The 23,664-nt window shown below is 41.6% G+C and overlaps 1 protein-coding gene across 16 annotated transcripts in view; it reads left to right on the forward strand.

The window, feature by feature from the left end:
- LOC126291625 (longitudinals lacking protein-like) overlaps positions 1-23,664 on the forward strand; it is a 293,043-nt gene that overhangs the window by 126,031 nt on the left and 143,348 nt on the right. For 14 of the 16 annotated variants that reach the window (XR_007551826.1, XR_007551825.1, XM_049985179.1 and 11 more), the window contains one exon: positions 13,958-14,084. The exons of the other annotated variants lie outside the window; for them this stretch is intronic. The gene's annotated coding sequence lies outside the window, so the exon portion shown is untranslated. The remainder of the gene's footprint in view (positions 1-13,957; positions 14,085-23,664) is intronic. 16 annotated transcript variants of the gene reach the window in all.

The following is a 23,664-nucleotide window of genomic DNA, read 5'->3' on the forward strand; positions in this document are numbered from 1 at the left end:
CGGTCATCGAGATTTGGGCATTCTGTGATTTCCCTAAATTGGTGCATTCAAATACCAGGATGGTCACTTTCAAAGGGCATGGCCGATTTGTTTCCCCGTCCTTCTCTAACCTGAGCTTGCACTCCACCTCTAATAACATAATTGTTGACAGGACATTCAACACTAATCTCCTCCTCCTACTTCTCACATTAAAAAGAGGGTAAACATACTTTGATAAGTTTCCATTCCAACCATTCATTATTAAAAATATTGAGGATTACAGGGTTTTGCCAAAGCTGGAACAGAATTGACGATATATTTTTGTCTTAATTTTTAGCGATTTCCCATTTCAAAAAACTAATGAGTAGCGGCTACATTTCTCTTGTTGACAGGTTTAATATTGCTTTCTTGGCAAAACATGGTATAATTTGCACAAACTCCCTATTATAGCTCTTGCGACAGTACCTTGAAACACAGCATCTTATAGGTGACAAACAGTCAATATCTCACAGAAAACCTCATTGTGTCAGTTTACTGTCACACAAAATAAGAAATTTCACATTTATTACCATTTTAGCAAATTGTCTTTTCAATAGCTGTAAATGACTTTTTAAAAATTAGCATTCTGGGTTGAAAAAATTTAAATAAATCTGTAGTTTTGGCTATATCGACGTATATTAGAAAGTTCCATATGTTAACCATACGGAAAAATACTCTCTCATTGTGTGCTACCATTGCAAAAATCTCATTTTGATATCTTGGAACGGTTTTAGAGACACGAGGTATGTTATGAGTATTTCATTCTCATGGGTGTGTGTTCGGAACTGTATGTGGTAGATAAATTTCAGTTTCACGACTTCAGAAACTGGCAGAGACGTCCTCCCAAGTCTAAAGGAAAATTTAATAGCTTCACTAAATTTCATTTGCAGGAACACAAAATCATAGCAACCTATATTTTTCATTGCAAACGTTTTCGAATTTCATGTAGTGTGTTACTTAAATGAGAATGACCATTAGCGAGGCCTTGGGCGATTCATCATGAAGCTAGCATGTAAAGCTATACCCAACATAAAAATCAAGTGTTTCTGACAAGTGGTTTCTGTAAAGTTGTGTGAGAAAGACTATAGAGTTAACGGAGCGCGCATGACAATCACACTGCTACACCTTGGCTAGCAGGCTAACCAGCAGTCTGTGTGTGCACCCGATGGCTCCTGTAAGTACCATTTGGCCATGATAACTGGACGATTTCACTAGTGTTGCCAGAAGCGGAGAAAATTGGCACTATTTGAAAGATATTCATTTGTCTCCAAGTGCTGCCAATGGCAAGCTGCCTCTAGACACACAATATTACGAAAGGCGTTTGACTACTAGGAAGTAACTTCTCTATCCAATTGCTGAGATCTGTGCATTAGAACAAAAATTTACTCAAGCTTACTTCTTGTTCTTCAAGTCATAGGGACAAGTTTATTTCAGGAACTTGCTGCAAGTTCTTGTTGCAAAGGTTCAGTAAATCTTAAAAACCAGAGCAGTCATCACTGTTGCATTATGAATGAAAATCATGACAAAACACAAAAAGAAATAGAAAAATACGTTAGTTGAGTACATGTTGATGTTACCTAGAAAAATTGACTAAAATCAGAGGACTCCACTTAGATTAAAAACTTTGAAGATGTCATATGCAAATTTTGAACTTCTCTTGTCTCTTGTGTTATCAAATATTCGATAACAGGAAACAAAAATGTGGCACAGTATCTTACCAAAACAATGCCTTTTAATTACTCTTTGATTTTTGCAAGCAGTATTTACAACTTTTATCGCAAATGTAACCCATTTATATATACAGTAACATTAAAAAATCAGCTAAAATTTAGAGATCTTTGTACTGCCATTCTGCTTTCCCTGCTAGTGAAACAAACTGGTTGGTAAACTCATTATGTACTTCCTTGACTGATAGTGCCAATAGTGTTCAGGGGTTCCAACGGTGCATGTGTTTCAGCTCATCTGTCTTTTTGTCATTCTTCTCTTCAACACTGACATTTTTGCACCGGTACTGAATGCACACAACGTCTGTAAGTCTGAGAAAAAATTCCATGAAATGATAAATTTGGAAAGTACTTAACAGCAAGATGCGAGAAGCTAGAATGAATTTTCAGCCTGCAGTGGAGAGTGTGCTGATTTGATACTTCTCGACAAACTGAAACTGTGTGCTGGATCAGTACTCAAACCAATGCACCCGGCCTGGCATACAGTTTTAATTTGTCAGGAGGTTTTGCACAAGAAACTGTTTCCATTATTTTACTAACTTCTTGCAGTCAAGGGCTTGCAGATATGGTGGTTCCTAATATTCCACCAAATTCTGTGATTGTATGGGTCTGGCACCATGCTACAGCTGGAACATAGATAGAATGCGTAATAAATATGATTTCAGGATTACAATGTTAAAGTGGTTGCGAGTGAGTTGAAAAGCTGCAACGATTCAGTGCCGAAGACTGAAATGTTATCTAAAATAAAGGAAAACAAACCATACATGAAAGTGTGTGTCGTGCATGAAAACACTGAGAGCTGAGGCCACAAAATATCCATTTACAACTGCGATCTAAATCCAATAGAATTGGCAAGAGCCAAAGTAAAACTCTATTTCAAGGAAAAAAACATCACTGGTCACGTGTCGAAAGAAAATTTGTAGAATCTTGTTAATGCTACTTTCCTTCTAATTACTGCACCGGACTTGTAAGGCTTTTGCAGGAAAGTCCAATAACTGGGCAAGAGTATTGGACACGAGATGGAATAATGGAAACAGCCATCGTCGAAGTTACTGTCAGTGCCACACTCTCAGACGATGACAGTGATGATGACGATGACGACGATCTTGAATCGAGCAAATAACAGCGATCTTTAGTGACCCTTATTCTGACAGTTCTTTAAGTCACAATTAATTACACTCTGTAAAAATTACTTCTGTGGTGCGTTTAATAAATGCAGTGTGCAAGCAGATTCCAAAAATTAGTCTTTGGCCTTTTATTCATAAGTTGTAATTCATCTACTTTCATTTTTCATTATTTTCAATAAGTAAAAAATGCATAAGTTGAAGGTAAACCTCTTGTGCATGAAATTATCAACAAATTAGGTGGTTTTCAATTTGATGGAAGTATCACTTAAACAGGCAATATTTTTGTGAGTGTTGCCCCCAACTTCGAGTTGAGCACCAAACGCGGTAGTGGTGGCAGCACTGGTGCAAGCAGCTGACGCTGCCTTCAGCTGACGCTGCCTTCCCCTCACCTCTTCTTTCCGCTCTGCAGCCAAAATGTGGTAGGCTCTACCATTCCCAACAGCCACCACGCCAATCGTCAACTTATCGTGGACAAACAGTACGTCTACTTCATCAGTGTGAGGTGCACGGCAGAGGGTACGTCGCAATTCTACCAATTATTAGTATTTATTCCTGATCCATTCGTGTATGTACAGGAAGAATGATTGTTTGAATGCCTCTGTGCGTGCAGCAATTATTCTAATCTTATCTTCACGATCCCTATTTGAGCGATAGGTGGGGGTTATAGAATATCCCTAGAGTAATCATTTAAAGCCAGTTCTTGGAACTTTGTTAACCGACTTTCTCGGGATAGTTTACGTCTGTCTTGAATAGTTCGCCAGTTTAGTTCCTTCAGTACATCTGTGACACTTTAAACAAACCTGTGACAATTCGTACTGCACTTCCGTGTATACATTCGATATCCTATCTGGATAGCATGCTGAGTCAGCATGCAGAAAAAAACGAGGATTTCGTTTTGAATATTGTATCGTATCCCCTTTCTGATAATAAAACAGTTATTTGACAGGTTGTTCGCATAGAGGGGAACTGACGAGTTTCCCAACAGCACTGATGTGCTTTTATCTGAGTCAGTTCCATCTGGATAGCTCTCATTCCTTCAGCAGCTGTCTGTGTGGCAAATAGTTCAGATTAGTTTACAGCACATTGTGTGCATCTAGCAGTGTGTTTGTGTACATGATCATATTACCATATTGCCTCGTAATGGGACAGAAGTAGAATATTGTAACTTAAAAACATGCTTTAACCGAAGCTCTTTATCATGAAGACTATTCTAGTTGGACAACAGTAAAAAAAAGATGGTGTAGCCCAATTTTCAGTGGTGCAAGCAAATTGGAGCCAGTGCAAGTGTTCCCCGACCTGGAAGACTTGAGTATCATCATACAGGAAGATCAGTTAATGTGTGTACAAAGTAAATGTTGGAGGACTCGTACTGCTCCTGAAATTTGCAAGGAAGTAAATAGTATCTGAGCAGCTGCAATCTGTCTCAATAGAGCGTGCTGTCTTTGTGAACGAGGTTTAAAGGGCTGCATAGTGACCAAAAAACCTTTATTAAGCAGACAGTAAAAGGTGATACAATTCCAAGTGAGCACAACACCATAAAAGCTGGAGTGTGTGGTAATGATCCAAGGTGTTATTCACAGACAAATCAACATTTGAAGTATTTGGAAACCATCATCAAATGTTTCTTAATCGACTCCGTGGACAAAGTATGAAGAGTAAGTCTGTGGCGCACCAACAATGAAGCACGGTGAAGGGTGGGCCGTGATGTGGGAATGCTTACTGGGCGATACAGTCAGTGATCTAGTGACAGTTAATGGAACAGCAAAGAAGGAAGGATATCACAGATAGTGATCAACAGTGCAGTTCAGTCTGTCAAGAGATTACTGGTTGTGGGTTTGTTCTGTAGCAACAATGATCCCATACATGCTACTAAATTGTGCGGAGGATATGTCAGTAGAAAAGAGAAATAAGGCGAACTGAAGAATATGATTTGGTCAAGTCAGCCATCTGACTTAAATCTTATTGAACTCTAATGGTATGAACTTGACAGGAAGGTCAGAAACTGAGGTCATTTAATGCTGCAGATCTGTAGAGTAATTTACGGATGTGTTGGACTGAAATATCTGTAAAAGCACTTCAAAATCTTACCTACAAAGTGCCAAGAGTTTGTACATCTGTTCTGAGGGCAAAGGGTGCTTACTTTGAAGAGGCTAAAATCTTAATCGTATTGTACTTCATGATAGAGAATATTTATTTTGTTGGTCTATTAGTTTGTTCAGTGTGTTCATACGTTAAAATGGAGTATATAATTTTTATCATGGGTGATTGAAAACTTTTGACCGGCAGTGTAGGCATTGCATTTGCATATGTTCATTATATAGAAAAAGGATTTTATCACTTTTTTTGTGTGTAGAATGGTGCTCTTTCTTGTAAACATAATGAGAAAAATGTTCATTTACTAACAAAGATATAGATTTAACCAGTGCTTTTTTTCTACAAAAAAACAATTTTGAGTGTATTCTGAAATGGGATGCAATGTAGCAAAAATTGGTTATAACTGAAGCATGGGATACCACCTGTCTGTTTTTTACCATGACGTCATCACAATGTTGAACTTGAAAAGAAAAAAACCGGACTCGTCAGTTGACCTTACAGCTCAAATGAAGAGGGTGATACCGATAAACACACATGCAAGAGAAAGTGGTATCAAACACTTCATTTTACATCACCTCAAATGAAGCATGCGATTTGAGCATACACACATCCGTTTAGTACTACCGTCACCCATTATTAGCGGGCGAAGGCACTACATGCTGGTCGAACTGGCTGTCAGCGATTCACTTGTAGAGAATGATTGCCGCAGCTTCAAAATACTTGAAACAGTCAATGACATCGATTTTCCCACAAGATAACTGCACTGGTATCGTTCATATTGCAATTACCAACATGAAAAAATGAAATAAAAAATTTACACCTGTGAAATAAATCTTTGGCATTCTTCCAAGTTCTCAACATCGTAAAAAAATTACTTTGTTGATGAACAATGTTAGGGGTACGCATCCCCCAGTGTTCCCCCAGAAAAACACCACTGGATTTAATGCTCTGATTGTCGTGTGCCTGTTGTAAAGTTCAGGAACTTATCGTGAGTTCAAACATAATGAGGTGCCTTGAACAGAATATCGCTTCCTTTCCGAGCAGGGCTTCAACACCACATTGATCACGGGAAATGTGACGTTTGGTTTTCTTGTACGATGATCTGAAATCCAAGGACTGAGGAAGTCAGGTGGATGCGGTACTTTGTGACATCCAAAAAGCACTTGACTCAGTGCCACATCAATGTTCAAATTTCTATCAATAAAAATAAGATTATGGTGGTGACTGGATTGAGGCTATCTTTGTAGCAAGGACACAGCAAGTTTCCTTAGATGGAGGGTCAGTGGCTCAGGGACCTTGTTGTTTACATTGTGTATTGATATTCGTTTATCCCAGAACTGCTGACCCCACCCGAGGCCTTACAGTCTGGGTGCAATAAGCTACTGCTCTCATTCACCTGGAGGGGCCACTAACCAGCACACGGTATGTTACAATATTGTTGAACCCAATCTTTGGCATTCTTGCAAAGGTGCTGTGTTGTTCCAACAGGATAATGCTTGCCCACACACTACCTGTAAAACTCAACGTGCATCAACTTCCCTGGCCAGCACGATCTTCAGCCTTGTCTCCAATCGAGCACATGCTATTGATTTGTAAATGTAATCATTTCATGTACTCCATATTCACTGTTAAACAATAAATCTTGAGTGAGTTGGAAACCTCTAAAAGGGTGTGCTTTTTTTCCAGCAGCATAAGTCAACTCTGCACATTATATAATATAGAAAGAAACTTCCACATGGGAAAAATATATTACAAACAAAGAATCCAAGACTTACCAAGCGGGAAAGCACCGGTAGACAGGCACAATAAAATAACACACAAACACACACACAAAATTTCTAGCTTTCGCAACCAACAGTTGCTTCTTCAGGAAAGAGGGAAGGAGAGGGAAAGACGAAAGAATGTTGGTTATGAGGGAGAGGGTAAGGAGTCATTCCAATCCTGGGAGCGGAAAGACTTACCTTAGGGGGAAAAAAGGACAGGTGTACACTCTCGCTCGCTCGCGCGCGCGCGCGCACACACACACACACACACACACACACACACACACACACAGAGAGAGAGAGAGACATTTGTAAAGGCAAAGAGTTTGGGCAGAGAGGTCAGTCGAGGCAGAAGTCCAGAGGCAAAGATGTTGAATGACAGTATGAGTGGCGGCAACTTGAAATTAGTGGAGATTGAGGCCTGGTGGATAACGAGAAGAGAGGATATATTGAAGGGCAAGTTCCCATCTCCGGAGTTCGGATAGGTTGGTGTTGGTGGGAAGTATCCAGATAACCCGGACGGTGTAACACTGTGCCAAGATGTGCTGGCCGTGCACCAAGGCATGTTTAGCCAACAAACACTGTCTGCCTGTGTCCATTCATGCGAATGGACAGTTTGTTGCTGGTCATTCCCACATAGAAAGCGTCACAGTGTAGGCAGGTCAGTTGGTAAATCACGTGGGTGCTTTCATACGTGGCTCTTCCTTTGATCGTGTACACCTTCCGGTTACAGGACTGGAGTAGGTGGTGGTGGGAGGGTGCATAAGACAGGTTTTACACCGGGGGCGGTTACAAGGGTAGGAGCCAGAGGGTAAAGGTGGTTTGGGGATTTCATAGGGATGAACCAAGAGGTTAGGTGGACGGCGGAAAAACACTATTGGTGGAGTGGGGAGGATTTCATGAAGGATGAATCTCATTTCGGGGCAGGATTTTAGGAAGTCGTATCCCTGCTGGAGAGCCACATTCAGCGTCTGATCCAGTCCCGGGAAGTATCCTGCCACAAGTGGGGCACTTTTGGGGTTCTTCTGTGAGAGGTTCTGGGTTTGAGGGGATGAGGAAGTGGCTCTGGTTATTTGCTTCTGTACCAGGTCGGGAGGGTAGTTGCGGGATGCGAAAGCTGTTTTCAGGTTGTTGGTGTAATGGTTCAGGGATTCAGGACTGGAGCAGATTCGTTTGCCACGAAGGCCTAGGCTGTAGGGAAGGGACCGTTTGATATGGAATGGGCGGCAGCTGGGGGGGGGGGGGGGGGGGGAGTGGGGGGAGTGGAGCTGGAAGTGGGAGATTCAGTAGATGGGAGAGACTGGGTCTGTGTGCAATGAGAGGAGGTTGAGGGTTGTTGGAAAGGTTGTGGAGGGTGAGTGAGTTGCCTTTCCAGAGGTGGGATACCAGGAGATTGGATAGTTTTTTGAGGTGGAGGGAGGCATGCTGTTCTAATTTGCAGTTGGCCTGTAGGAGGATGCTATGAACAGCCGGTGTGGATGTGGGAGAGGAAAGATTGAGGACTTTGATTTGGGATAGGAGTTGACGGGTGTGTTCATTGGCCGAGTCGATGTATAGGTGAAGGATTAGGCGGGTGAGGGTTGTGGATTGTGCAGTTTGGAACTGGTATAAGGACTGATGGAAAGAAGGATTGCAGCCAGAGATGGTAACTTTAAGTGTGAGGCCTTTGGGGGTAATGCCAAATGTCAGACAAGCCTGAGTAAATAAAATATGGGAGCGTAATCTGGCTAGGGTGAAGGCATGTTTGCGGAGGGAATGTAAATAAAATTTAATGGGGTCATTGTAGGGATGTTGTAAGGTTGACATGGTTATTAGAAGGTGGAAAGGGTAACATGAGGTTAAAGTGAAAATATATATAGGGAGAGATAAAGGTGTGAAAAAAGTCGAAAAAGTGTTGGTTTGAGATGAGCTGTGTTGATCCTGTGCTGAACTTAGGTTGGTGAACTGACATCTCTGCCCAAACTCTTTGCCTTTAAGCATGTCTGCTTGTGTCTGTATATGTATGGATGGATGTGTGTGTGTGTGTGTGTGTGTGTGTGTGTGTGTGTGTGTGTGTGTGTGCGCGCGCGCGCGAGTATATAGCTATCCTTTTTCCCCCCTAAGGTAAGTCTTTCCGCTCCCGGGTTTGGAATGACTCCTTACCCTCTCCCTTAAAACCCACATCCTTTCGTCTTTCCCTCTCCTTCCCTCTTTCCTGAAGAAGCAACTGTTGGTTGTGAAAGCTAGAAATTTTGTGTATGTGTTTGTGTGTTATTTTATTGTGCCTGTCTACCGGCGCTTTCCTGCTTGGTAAGTCTTGGATTCTTTGTTTTTAATATATAAAAATCAAAGATGCTGTGACTTAGCAAACGAGAAAGTGCTGGTAGATAGACACAATGAAAAACACGCACAAATTTCAGTGTTTCGCAACCCAAGGTTGCTTCATCAGGAAAGAGGGAAGGAGAGGGAAAGACGAAAGGATGTGGGTTTTAAGGGAGAGGGTGCGGCAGTATGGGAAGCATCTGCACATGCTAAACAGGTTGATGTAAGTGTAAATGAGATAATGCGAATTGTTACAGGCTGTCTCAGACCCACACCAATGGGTAATTTGTACCTACTTGCTGGAATTGTCCCATCCAAGATCAGAAGGCAGGTGGCAGCAGATGCAGAGAGAACAAAGAAAGAAACAGATTCTCGACACCCACTGAATGAGCACGTCACTCAGGCTCGGAGGCTTAAGTCTAGAAATAGCTTTATCGCAAGAACCAAGATCCTTGACGGTTCATAGGAAGATGATAAAAGTCTGTAAATGGGAGAATGAACAAACCGCACTGCAGATAATACCAAAAGAGCAAATGGCACCAGGAAACAAACTACCTTATACCGTGTGGAGAACACTAAATAGGCTGAGGGCTGGTGTACCCAGATGGAAAAATAATCTGTGCAAGTGGGGACTGCTGACTAACGATGATGACGTTCTTTGTGGATGCGGAGAGGTACAAGACGAGGCACATCTGCTCATGTGCCGACTACTGCCGGAGCCCTGTAGTTTTAGTGACCTGCTACAAGCCAACGACAAAGCCGTAGCGGTGGCTAACTATTGGAAAAATAAAATTTGATCTGGACACGGAAAAGTAAAGTAAGTAAAGGGAGAGGGTAAGGAGTCATTCCAATCCCGGGAGTGGAAACACTTACATTATGGGGAAAAATAGGACAAGTATACACTCGCATGCGCGCACACACATATCCATCCACACATTTACAGACACAAGCAGACATTTGTAAAGGCAAATGGTTTGGGCAGAGATGTCAGTCGAGGCAGAAGTACAGAGGCAAAGATGTTGTTGAATGACAGGTGAGGTTGCATGGTTACAAGGGTAGGAGCCAGATGGTAGGGAAGGTGGTTCAGGGATTTATTAGGGATGAACCAAGAGGTTACAAAGGTTAGGTGGACAGCGGAAAGACACTCTTGATGGAGTGGGGAGGATTTCGTGAAGGATGGATCTCTCATGCCTTGGTGCACGGCCAGCACATCTTGGCACAGTGTTACACCGTCCGGGTTATCTGGATACTTCCCACCAACACCAACCTATCAGAACTCCGGAGATGGGAACTTGCCCTTCAATATATTATCTCTTCCCGTTACCCACCAGGCCTCAACCTCCACTAATTTCAAGTTGCTGGTCCTCGTACATCACTTGTCATTCAACAACATCTTTGCCTCTGTACTTCCGCCTTGACTGACATCTCTGCCCAACCTCTTTCCCTTTACATATGTCTTCCTGTGTCTGTATATGTGCAGATGGATGTGTGCGTGCGTGCGTGCGTGCGTGCGTGCGTGCGTGTGCGCAAGTGTATACCTGTCCTTTTTTGCCCCTAAGGTAAGTCTTTCCACTCCCGGAATTGGAATGACTCTTTACTCTCTCCCTTAAAACCCACATTCTTTCGTCTTTCCCTCTCCTTCCCTCTTTCCTGATGAAGCAACCTTGGGTTGCGAAAGCTGAAATTTGTGTGTGTGTGTCTGGGTGTTTTTTATTGCGTCTATCCACCAGCGCTTTCTCATTTGGTAAGTCGCAGCATCTTTGTTTTTTATATATATTTTTCCCACGTGGAATGTTTCTTTCTACATTTCAGTGAAAACTAACAAAAGTGAACTTAAATTGCAGTAAAAATTAATAAGTGTAGTCTGTGATCAATACACTGCAGTACCTGTATATGAGCCTCACTAATACAATGATTAAACCAAAATTACTTTCTGTCACATGTGTTATTTCAGATGACAGTATCCAAATACTTGACACAAAACTTCCTTCAAAAAGCAATGCAGATTCACTTACCGCATCTAACACACGATTTTGAGACTGATTTTTCCCATGATCTACCATGCTTGTAACATTGTTCTTCACGTTTGGGCTTTGTAAGTTCACATGCAAGGCTAATTGGGGAAATAGTTCTGTCTTCAATGCTTTATCTTCATTTTTATTGAATTTATAAAAGCAAAATGTGTTTATTGCTGCTTAGTTTAGCAGATTGTAGAACACTACCACAGGCTAGCGCCTTGTATTATGGACCCCATTATTTTTTTGAAGCAGCTGGTCAACCAAGTCCACTCCAACTTGTGTGGTGTTGCAAAATGTTATGATCTCTAACTTTTTCATATCCGCTATATTGCTGTCGATAACATTGTTGAGGTGCATTGTAGAAATTACACGAGCAGTGTTGTTCTCTTTGGGACAGTATGAAGTAATGGTCGTTTCCTTTTGAAAGGCAAAAATTAAAAATCTTCTGTCCTTTAGTGGTCTCGCGGTACCGTTCTCACTTCCTGAGCACAGGGTTCCGGGTTCGATTCCCAGCGGGGTCAGGGATTTTCACTTGCTTCGAGATGACTGGGTGTTGTGTCGTCGTCGTCATCGTCATCGTCATCGTCGTCATCATCATCATCATCATCATCATCATCATCATCATCATCATCATCATCATCATCATCATCAATTCCCCATTACAGTCGGAAGAAGGCAATGGCAAACCACCTCCAGTAGGATCTTGCCTAGTACGGCGGTGCGGGTCTCCCACATCGTCCCCTATGCTCTGTTACGGGGTTGGAATTTTATCATCATAATGTCCTTTATTTATTTGGAAGAAACTCCAAAACACTTCATTCATGTTATTTCAGCAAAGTGTTTCCACTTGGTGAAATATTGACGTTTAAAGTGGAACTCGAAGCTATACACATTCACGTCTGTGGACAACCCATATGGGTGACATCTTCTCAAAAAGAAAATTGGGTGACATGTCATGTCACCCACATGACCATTCAAGGGTTAATAAAATAACTTCTTGTTCACACTTTGTACTCTGCATTGTCCATAGAGTCATAATAGATTAATACTTACTTAATCGGTACACCTGTAGCTCATATTGTTGGTGCATTGAAGGCGCATAAGTAAGTGTTACAGTACTTCAGTTATTTAAAGAAAAGAATCTGGAAAAAAAAAAAAAAAAATTCACACGACAGCTAGCTATTGAGAATCACAATGATAATCACCAGTCAGGTCTGTGGTATTCATATTAAAGAAATGTTAATAAATAAAAGTATGTCTCCACATCACTCCACCTCTTGTGTCATACTTGAGCTAACATTATCCCCCCAAAATGAAGAAGTGTGGCTTGGGAGCGACTTCTGTGGCTCCCAGATCAGAAATGCTACAACCCTGTAGATCTCAGGGAGGGGAGAAGGGACAGTGATAGAGCGCCGCTATTGCAGTGTAGGGCAGGAAACATTGTGGACAGAACACTCACTGCACGTCAATCCCCTGACTGCGCATCTACAAAAAGTAGGTGTACTGAGCCTCTGACACTCAGAGGGATTTTTTTACTTCTTGCAGACTTGGCAAAGCTGCATTCGAGGAGAAGGTGATGGCCGCAGAACATGTGCTCATTTATCTTAGTCAGCTGAAAACTTGTGTAATCATGCGCCAAAATATGTGTGTTTGTTCCGGATCCCACTAGCTGCAAGTTGAAGAGCATAATGCAGTTTCTTCTTGCCATCACGGATTTTTAACAAAATCTGAATTTCTCACGAGGATGATGTGACGAATTGTACAAATGTGTACGAGCAGTGTCTCAAGTTTAAAACTTGTGAACGAATGTTTGTGACGAGCAAACAAGAGGCGGATAACTCAGATGTGACTGATGAGATGGAGAACGAGATCAAAGAAATGGCAGCTAGTGACCGACGACTGACGTCGAATGAGACGAACACTGTGCTTCCAGAAATTTCCAGTTCTCTCTTGTGTGAAATGAAATAATTGATTTTCGAAAATTGAGAGTTAGGTGGGTACAAAAACAGCTCACATTACTGACACGTAGCCGGCAGAATCCATTTTCTCCAGATGTTGTTGCAAGCTCTGAGCCGGAAGTGTCGGGGTGTAGCGGTGTGTAATACTGGGGTTGCAGGCTGCATCAAAAGTATAACATTTTATTGAAACTCGGGCTACTACATTCTTAAGATCACAGTGCAATGGCCACACTCCCCTTCAGCTCGTGGTGGGGCTGGCACATGGTGCTCGGCAGCAGCTAACTGGCAGCAGAAGGCTGTGACGTCCGCACCCGGGAGTGCCGACACCGGAAGCTCGCTTAGCAGTGCGCGCCCCAGTTGAAAGAGGCACAGGATATTTGCTGAAAATGACACTCTGTGGTGACAGGTATCACCCCTAAGAGTGACGGTTCGTGACACGGGAGCACCTGTACTGGTGCAGCAAGTGAGCGGCTGTAAGAGTTAGATGGCGATCTGCTGCTTTTTGGGTCAGGGGTCTGCCTGCTGCTGGAGTGAGCCTGGAGGTGGCCCACCCATGGAGAGTTGCCGAATGCAGGAAGGAGGATTCGGTGCTAGAAGACAGTGCGGCACTGGAGGCCTGCACTATATATTTATTACCTTTACACTTTGGGGGGGACTGAGTAATCATGCCTCATGATTGTGGATGTACTCTACATAGTCTTGCGATAATAGTCATCATTTGTAATCATAACAATTGAAAGGAAGCAAATGAAAATAAGGGTTTGACATGCAATCCCTCCTCTGTTCATTTATTATTATTTGTAGCTTTTTTTTTCTATTTTTTGTTTCTTAGCCATACCTGCTCCTTCTTAACAGTAGTGTTAAGGAATTAATTAGCTTGCACCATGTCATATTTAAAGTGTGGCTACTCCATCTGCTTGTAGTTTAACATAGTGAATGCTTTGCTCTGCACAGGCTGAACTATCTCCATCTTGAGGGAGTGCTGCTGTAATAGCATTCTTGAGGCTGGTATTTCTCTACAGATGTAAGCTACTGCTGCCCAATCGGAGTATTGGAAGATAAACTGACATCTGAACTGGAGGTACATTTCAATTTGAAACTTGTGTAGCAAAAACTTGTAGACTGCTTTTGGTGGTGGTCAGTATTGTGCTTTTTCTGTAACAAGTTTTAGGCACATAAGAATATTTGGTATTTCTTATTGGCTGATTATATCTTGTTTTATGTTTCAAAGCATATTGCTGTGTCACATATTTTGATGTCTCTGGCTGTAATGCTACTTGAGATGGTTTTACTCACCCCAATAAGCTCCGTACAGTTTCCATTACCTGGTGTAAGGTGAGCACACTCGTACTCAGGCAAGAAAAATAGTGACTGCAATGTAGGTGTCCCTCGACTCTGTCATATTTGCTTTGAAATAGCTGAAATTTCCTAGTAGTTTTTGGGATTAGGTTCCTGAATACTTGAAATAAGTGCTTTAAAGACTGTTTTAAAGTCCATACTACAATCCCTGAAGCAATGCTCAATTATTTATGTTTAAATTTCAGCTGTCATTCACACTAACAGTCAGTAGTTACATTGAACGGGTAACATTCTGTTGCCAAATCCTTGTATAGCCAGTTTATGATCAGTCTACGTTTCACTCAATGTTCTGTATGTTATAATGTGTTCCAAAAATGCCACAGTCTGTTACTCAGTATATAAGTGACTTCTGTGTGGTATGCCCAAGAGAGTTACGGCTTGTAAGACTGGCCTTTTCGCTTCATCAAAATAATTAACAGAACTGCCATTAAAATCAGATGTAATAAATATGTTCACTTTTAACTATCCACAATCTCTTTGTTCTTATCAAAATGCATTTTTTTGCAACATTTCATCAAAATTGTCAGAGGTGCTGCACAGACAAGGAAGATTAACATTTAGATGGAAGTCTGAAAATAAACTAGTATTAATACTGTGCAGCAGTAATATTAATTTGTTATTCCTATGAAGTTTCACAGGGGGCAATCTTTTAGGCTAAACAGATGACGTCTCCAGTGTCATTAACATGTAAGCCACTGAGAACTTACCAGCTAAACTGTACCTAACTTACCTAATTTATCTTGCAAACTACAATACAAAACACTTCTACTACCCCAGAGTGGTTTCTTAAAAAGTTTGTCAAATAGCCACTGCACTCACATGTCTTTAATTTCACACAACTGCACTTACAGCTCACAGCATTGCCAAAGGTAAATGCATTTGGCAAACTGAGGGCAGTGTAATAACTGTCCAGTCAGAACATGCTATGCAAAATAACAACTGTGCACAAATCACCACTGTGGTTCAAGAAACGTCTCAGGAAGGAACCCAGAAATCTCTGAATAATAGGTTTCGGTGTACACTAAATCTCTAATACACTAAATCTCTCACTACTGATAGCACAGATACTTCAGACTTCTAATGACAGCAGTCAACATCTATTATTCAGAATAGATTTCGAGACATTGATCTCACTTAAAGAAAGCAGACTTCAAAAACAGTGTAGTACCTCGTGATTTGTAGCCACAGAACACACTACATGCCCCACATTCCTTAAGACAACAGCCTCAGTAAGTACAGGCTTCCACAATTTCTTTCTCCAGCTAGGAATGCAATAAATCATTCAGTCAATATAATAAGACCAAAAGGTCCTTCTTTTCATGTACTGGCGACTCTCATCATCTCCAGTATAAACACTGGTTACTGCTTCGCAAAGTTTGAATTGCCACCCTCGGAACAATACCTCTCTTTTAAAAATCGACAACCACTGTCTCCAGTTCACATTTCACTGCCTGAGCCTTGCTAGACCCGCATATCCCACCCACATGCTGCATCTCTCTGTGGCCTGTTCATTGTAGGGTGTGTACAGAACTACCGTATTTACTCGAATCTCAGCCGCACTCGAATCTAAGCCATACCTGAAAAATGAGACTCGAAATAAAGGGGGGGGGGGGAGGGGGGGGGGGAATTCCCGAATCTAAGCAGCACATGAAATTTGAGACTCGAAATTCAAGGGGAGAGAAAAGTTTTTGGCCGCACCTCCAAATCGAAACAAAGTTGGTCAATTGTAATACGAGAGACAATTTAGGTCAAATGAATGACGATACAGCTACAGTAGTTTGGTTCGAGTCGTAAGCTTAGCAGTTAAGCTTTACTAGGTGCCATTTCTATGTGTCAGGTGCTTCGTCTGTATTTATACGGGTACCCTTCCTTTTTCACATGCTTCGTCTGGTTTGAATCGATTGCTTATTTTGCTTTGATCTGATAAGTGCCGTTTTCTTTGTTATAGGTGTTTACATCACTCTAAGCTGAAAAAGCATTACTGTACTGTGTCACGCATTGTTGTCGCATTCTGATAGTGCGTGTTTACGGCCTGTCGCAACTCATGGCATTGCTTGCTTTTGTGCGCGCTACCGCCGCTTACAATTTTAAAAAAAAGAGAGGAATCATCTTATTAGTGAAACAATGGCAAGAGACTGTTATTTGTTGTTACTTACACTGCTGCTTTCTTTGATAATGATCAACAAGAACCAAATAATAGACTGCGTATGATAGAACATGTTCTGAACGAGAGTTAGGTGAAAATTTTTCTCCATTTGAAAATCTTTGTGGCCGCTTCTTTAGTACATCAAATTCTGCACAGAAATTAGAGTCATCTTAGATTTAAAAATCTAATCAGTTGCCGTGCTTCATTTCTGACTGAATCACTATTAGGCATAAGAATAATACGAATATAAACATGACACGATATGTACATTCTTCCGCATTTGCTGTTGTCTGACTCTAGTTTCGTAGTTTATTAGGCAGACAGGATTTAAATGAGATAGCAGCAAACATGAAAGAATACATGGCAAAATGTTTATATTCGTATTATTCTTATGGTGAAGACAATACTGCATGTGATTCACATTTCATCAGATTCCTATTAGCAACCATCTCCTCTCACAGGTAGGAAAAAATTCAGAACGTAGAGTTGGCTATATTGACAAACATCCCAAACAGTCTTGCTAGTCGGATTTTTGTAGTACATTGAAATTCTGCTACATTCGAAGATGTACAATACGGAATTTGTAATTACTTCATTGGATAATGCATGAAAATGCAGCAGTCGAAATTCGGGGCGGAGAAAAAAAAGCTCGTATGTTTTGGTGGCAGTATTTATCTTTGTGCCTACAAAGCATGCCTGTGTAGCGCTACGTATATTCGACGGCAGAAGTCAGTTGTGGCAGCGCCTACCAACATTTTTCAGAACTTCCGGTTGCTTTGTTCTTGATTCTAAGCCGTAGGCGGTTTTTGAATTACAAAAACCGGAAAAAAAGTGCGGCTTAGATTCGAGTAAATACGGTAGTGGCAGATTCAGAATGCACGGTCCCCACCTTGACTGTCTGACAATTTGAGTCAGAATCCCTCCATAATTAAAGGAGGTTGTTGCCCTTATGAAAATGAAAGGAGGTTAGTACTACTCATGACACATCTTAAGGATATGATTTCCCAACCAGTAATACAATTTGACTGCTCAGTAGAAAGTACTGTTTTGATTTGTTAGTTATATTAGGTCATCTACTGCGTTTGACTCTTCACAGTATCTGTGTAGCGTCCTGGTGTGTAACTCGTACATGTAATTGATGCCTCATCTATTTAGTTTCACAATCTTAGACTAGCAACACTCATTGCACCATAGAATGGATATCCATGAGCTTTGTGCTGCATATGCAAGTTTGTCGTTTGCCTGAAACATTTTTATGAGAGGCGTACATTGATCATCTCATGAATGCTGATGTAGTACCTTTTTGCAAGGGAATGTGATATGTATATGAAACGATTTCACTGATAAAGCTTTTGAAGTAGATCTTCTTGTTTTCCATTTGCAGTTATGTAATTATTTAATTAATAGTCAAAGAGTTGAAATACATGATGGAATAACAGTATGAATTAGGATAGAGTGCTATTCACCACAGAAAAGAGACACTAAGCAACAAACAGGGACATTTCTGTTCTCCCTCTCTTATGTGCAATCCCTCCCTCTCCGCACCCAGTAACTCTTTTGTACTTCCACCTCAGCTGAGGTCACTACTCATCCCAGTGGGAACTCGTTGCTTGGAGTTTACCATGGCCATTGTTTGTGAGTTGTGCATATACAGGGTGTTCATTTTAACTGAAGACATTGAAATATCTTGAAAACTACACATTGGATCAAAAAACTTATAATTCCAATTTGTTTCTCTCAGAGGGGGCATCCAACAATACCACACTTGACCAGCCCCTCCACCCCTTTCATGGGTAGCAGAGGGTTACTTTGAAATCTTCAACAGGAAGCCCCACTTTTTTATTGCAGATTACGACTCTACAGCAAAATCTACATACATTTCGTCTGAAGCATTTTCTTTGTTTCACCACAGATTGTGCTGTAATCGGAGGAATCAAAATGGGTACACAGTCGTAATTTAATACATGCTACTCAATGGCCCTTGAATATCCAATGGCACGTGAGACCCAACCTCCATACTGCTTATTGTAACAGGTGGTACACTGCGACCAGAGGTCATGTATCGTGAAGAGGTAGAACAGACGGTGGCTCTAAACATTATAACACTTCTAAAGTGTCAATTGCCTGCACACCTACCTATCATTTGGAGAAGAGACTTGCAAGTGGACGATGAATGTTGCAACCACAGAAGAAAAAATTGAAATGATCCTGGTTTACAGAGAATGTAGGAGAAATTGTCGAGGCTGATATTGCCTCGTGTGCCGAGCATTTTCCACCGTAAGCTCATTCTCATTAGATATTTTACAAGGTTTCGAATGCCTTTATGTCTGAAGACAGTGCCCAAGCTGCAAAAAGAAATGAAGCAAATGTGTTACAGGAGAAGCAAATGAAATACTGTACTAGTGGCAGTGCATCACAACCCACGGGTAAGCACCCAGCAATTACACCGCGATTCCGGTGTGTCCGTACCTAGTATTGTCATAATATAAGTATCATCCATAACACGTCACTGCATCAGGAACTTCATAGTGCCGATTTCCATAAGTGGGTAGCATTTTCTGTATGGGTACATCAACAAATGCAAACAATTCCCACATTCTTTGCCAGGTACTATTTTCAGATAAGTCTACTTTCACAAACCATGATAGTGTTAACTGGTATAACATGCATTACTGGAGTGTAGACTGCCCCCCATTGGTTACGGCAAGTTGACCATTGACGTCTTTGCTTGGTTAGGCATCGTGCAGATGAAACTGATTGGTCTGTATTTTACCAATGGCATGTTGGATGGACACGAATATCGAACGTTTTTGGGTTAGGAACCGGTGCTATTGCAGGATGTTGCCCCTGAAGTTTGACAATGCATGTGGTTTCAGGATGATGGTTGACCAATGTGTTATGCAATTGAAGCACAGGAGGTGTTAGACGATGTCTGCACTGGTTGATGGATCGACAGAGGTGGTCCTACTAACTGGCCCGCTAGCTTGCTGAATTTGATGCCACCAGATTAGATGTTGCTGGATTTCTTGCTGTGGGGATATTTGAAAGATAAGGTGTACCAGTGAGTGCCAACAGGCCACAAAGACAAGGTTGATCACATCAGAAATGCCTGTGCTAACATTCCCGCAGATACGCTTCCGTCCTGTGTAGGGTCACATGAAAAATGGATCACTAAGCATATTGAAGTGGGCAGCACTACATTTGAGCACTTACTCTAATTGGAAAAGAAGAGTAGCATTTGCCTTGAGCCGTGGTCACAGTGGCGTGTCGAGTAGTCCTCTGTTCGATATGTCAGAGAAATACAATGTTGCGAATCAGTTTCTAATTATAAGTTATAAAATACTGGCCTGTCCGACCCTTGCAACATGGAGGTGGGTCCCACACACCACTGGATACTCAAGGGCCACTGAGTACCATGTCATTACAGTTGTGTACCCATTTCTATTCCTCCAATTGCTTCAGACAAAATGTATGTAGATTTTGCCATCGAATTGTAATCTCCAATAAAAAATGGGGTTTCCTATTGAAGATTTCAAATTTGCATAGGATGGGCTGGAGGGACGAGTGTGTTGTCATTGTATGTCTCCCTCCGACACAAACAAATTGGAATTATAACTTTTTTTTGATCCGGTGTGTAATTTTCGAGATATTTCAATGTCTTTAGTTAAAATGATCAGATAGAAATCCAGTTCTAAGCAAAGAAGAGAAAGCAGAAAGGTGGAAGGAGTATATAGAGGGTCTATACAAGGACGATGTACTTGAGGACAATATTATAGAAATGGAAGAGGATGTACATGAAGATCAAATGGGAGATACGATACTACGTGAAGAGTTTGACAGAGCACTGAAATACCTGAGTTGAAACAAGGCCCCCGGAATAGACAACATTCCATTGGAACTACTGACGGCCTTGGGAGAGCCAGTCCTGACAAAACTCTTACCATCTGGTGAGCAAGATGTATGAGACAGGTGAAATACCCTCAGACTTCAAGAAGAATATAATAATTCCAATCCCAAAGAAAGCAGGTGTTGACAGATGTGAAAACTATCGAACTATCAGTTTAATAAGTCACAGCTGCAAAATACTAACGGGAATTCTTTACAGACGAATGGAAAAACTGGTAGAAGCCGACCTCGGGGAAGATCAGTTTGGATTCTGTAGAAATGTTGGAACACGTGAGGCAGTACTGACCCTAAGATTTATCTTAGAAGCTAGATTAAGGAAGGGCAAATCTACGTTTCTAGCATTTGTAGACTTAGAGAAAGCTTTTGACAGTGTTGACTGGAATACTCTCTTTCAAATTCTGAAGGTGGCAGGGGTAAAATACAGGGAGCAAAAGGCTATTTACAATTTTTACCGAAACCAGATGGCAGTTATAAGAGTCGAGGGACATGAAAGGGAAGCAGTGGTTGGGAAGGGAGTGAGACAGGGTTGTAGTCTCTCCGCGATGTTATTCAATCTGTATATTGAGCAAGCAGTAAAGGAAACAAAAGAAAAATTTGGAGTAGGTATTAAAATCCATGGAGAAGAAATAAAAACTGAGGTTTGCCGATGACATTGGCATTCTGTCAGAAACAGCAAAGGACTTGGAAGAGCAGTTGAATGGAATGGACAGTGTCTTGAAAGTAGGATATAAGATGAACATCAACAAAAGCAAAACGAGAATAATGGAATGTAGTCGAATTAAGTCGGGTGATGCTGAGGGAATTAGATTAGGAAATGAGACACTTAAAGTAGTAAAGGAGTTTTGCTATTTGGGGAGCAAAATAACTGATGATGATCGAAGTAGAGAGGATATAAAATGTAGACTGGCAATGGCAAGGAAAGCGTTTTTGAAGAAGAGAAATTTGTTAACATCGAGTATAGGTTTAAGTTTCAGGAAGACTTTTCTGAAAGTATTTGTATGGAGTGTAGCCATGTATGGAAGTGAAACGTGGACGATAAATAGTTTGGACAAGAAGAGAATAGAAGCTTTTGAAATGTGGTGCTACAGAAGAATGCTGAAGATTAGATGGGTAGATCACATAACTAATGAGGAAGTACTGAATAGGATTGGGAAGAAGAGAAGTTTGTGGCACAATTTGACCAGAAGAAGGGATCAGTTGGTAGGACATGTACTGAAGCATCAAGGGATCACCAATTTAGTATTGGAGGGCAGCGTGGAGGGTACAAATCATAGAGGGAGACCAAGAGATGACTACACTAAGCAGATTCAAAGGGATGTAGGTTGCAGTAGGTACTGGGAGATGAAGAAGCTTGCACAAGATAGAGCAGCATGGAGAGCTGCATCAAACCAGTCTCAGGACTGAAGACCACAACAACACAAGTTAAAATGGACACCCTCTATAAATACTAGTGAACCCAACAATACATAGCAAGTGCTAAAAATTTATGGGAACTGTTAATAAGTCCTCATTGTTTCTCATTACATTCTCTGTCCATCTCACCTTCACCGAGTGAGGTGGTGCAGTGACTAGCACGCTGGACTCACATTTGGGAGGACGATGGTTCAATCCCGCATCCGGCCATCCTGATTTAGGTCTTTTGTGATTTCCCTAAATCACTCCAGCAAATGCTGGGATGGTTCATTTGAAAGGGCATAGCCAACTTCCTTCCCCACCCTTCCCTAATCTGATGAGACTGATGACCTCACTGTCTGGTCTCCTCCTCCAAACAACCCAACCGCAACCCATCTCACCTTCCTCCTCTGTTTGTCCATCTTCTCCTTTTCCCCCTCTCTCTTTTGATCAAATTTTCTTTCTCTCTCTGTGCTCCTCCTCCTCCTCCTCCTCCTCCTCCTCCTCCTCCCATCACTCTCTCTCTTCTCCCCTTCTCCTTCCCTTCCATTACCATCCCTTCATTTTCCATATCGTCTCCCCCCCGTCTAACCTTGAGCATTGTCTATTATTATTGTAAACAAAATCTTGATTGGGAATTGTAGTGCTTTAAAATGAATGGCTAAATAGGTTGGGGTCGTTGATAAATGGGTAATGTGAGACCACTTCTGATAGTGTATCTGTGAGGATAGTAACTTCAGTGCAAGTGTTATATGTGGTGTGTGTTTTTTAGAAAATGCCCTAAAGAACGGACACAATTTCGATACTGCAGCCATTATGATTCGGCAAAGACGAGGAATTAATGACATTAGCTACCAGTGGACACTGATTTAAATCAATGACGAAAGTTGGAAATCTGTACCTTGCGGGAATTTGTGCCTGGGTCTTCTTCTTAGCCGGCAGACACAATGACTACTGCGCCATCTGGCCACAGTGCTCATCACAACTGTACGGACTACCTGGCAGTCCTCCCATCAGACCCAAATTTCCAGCTTATCCGCACACTACTGATGTAGTGCCCCTTGCCCATTATCCTCATTAAACGTGGAATTTCGCCAATTCCCGTAAGAGTTCCAGTGTGGGGTGCATCTGCACTGAAGTGATCAATTGGTCTTCCTCACCTTAATGATATATGTGGTGGCTGTTCTTTTGGACACATCTGAAAGCACAGACACAATTTCGATCCCACAGCTGTTATGAACAACCAGTTGGTGACTTCAGTGCAGATACCGTTCTCGAATTCTTAAGTGAGCCGTCGAAATGCCACATGGAATGAGGATAATGGGCAGAAGTCACTACATTAGTAGTGTGTTGATAATTTGTGGATTTGAGTGTGATGGAAGGCATGCCAGAGTAGACAGTGCAGATGCGTTGACCATTGGGTCCAGGTGACGCAATGGTCAGCGCATCTGCCTGGTAAGTAGGAGGAGGCCTGGGTTTGAATCTCGGGCTGGGACAAATTATCAACTTTCCTATTAACTTAAATCAGTGCCCACTGGCAGTTAATGTCATCAATTGCTTTGTGTCTTGATTCAATGACAGTATTTCACATAGTTTTAGGGTTGCATAACAGTATTGTAATAATAAACTGATAAGCCATAAAACCAACTTTCCTGTTTCCTGTTGTAAACAACTGTGAGAGGGGTGTGGGGAGGGGGGGGGGGGGGTGGAGCACATACTTGTATATACAATTTTTGTTTAAAAATATGTACAAGGTGAAAGAATTTGTATGGGAGAAACAATTTTTGTAATCATTTAAATTCCCTGCTGTTGTAGTTAAAACTGCCTGAGAAAGAGAACAAAACCACACATTTTCTCA

This window comes from Schistocerca gregaria, chromosome 9, assembly GCF_023897955.1.
Source record: "Schistocerca gregaria isolate iqSchGreg1 chromosome 9, iqSchGreg1.2, whole genome shotgun sequence".
Lineage (NCBI taxonomy): Eukaryota > Metazoa > Arthropoda > Insecta > Orthoptera > Acrididae > Schistocerca > Schistocerca gregaria.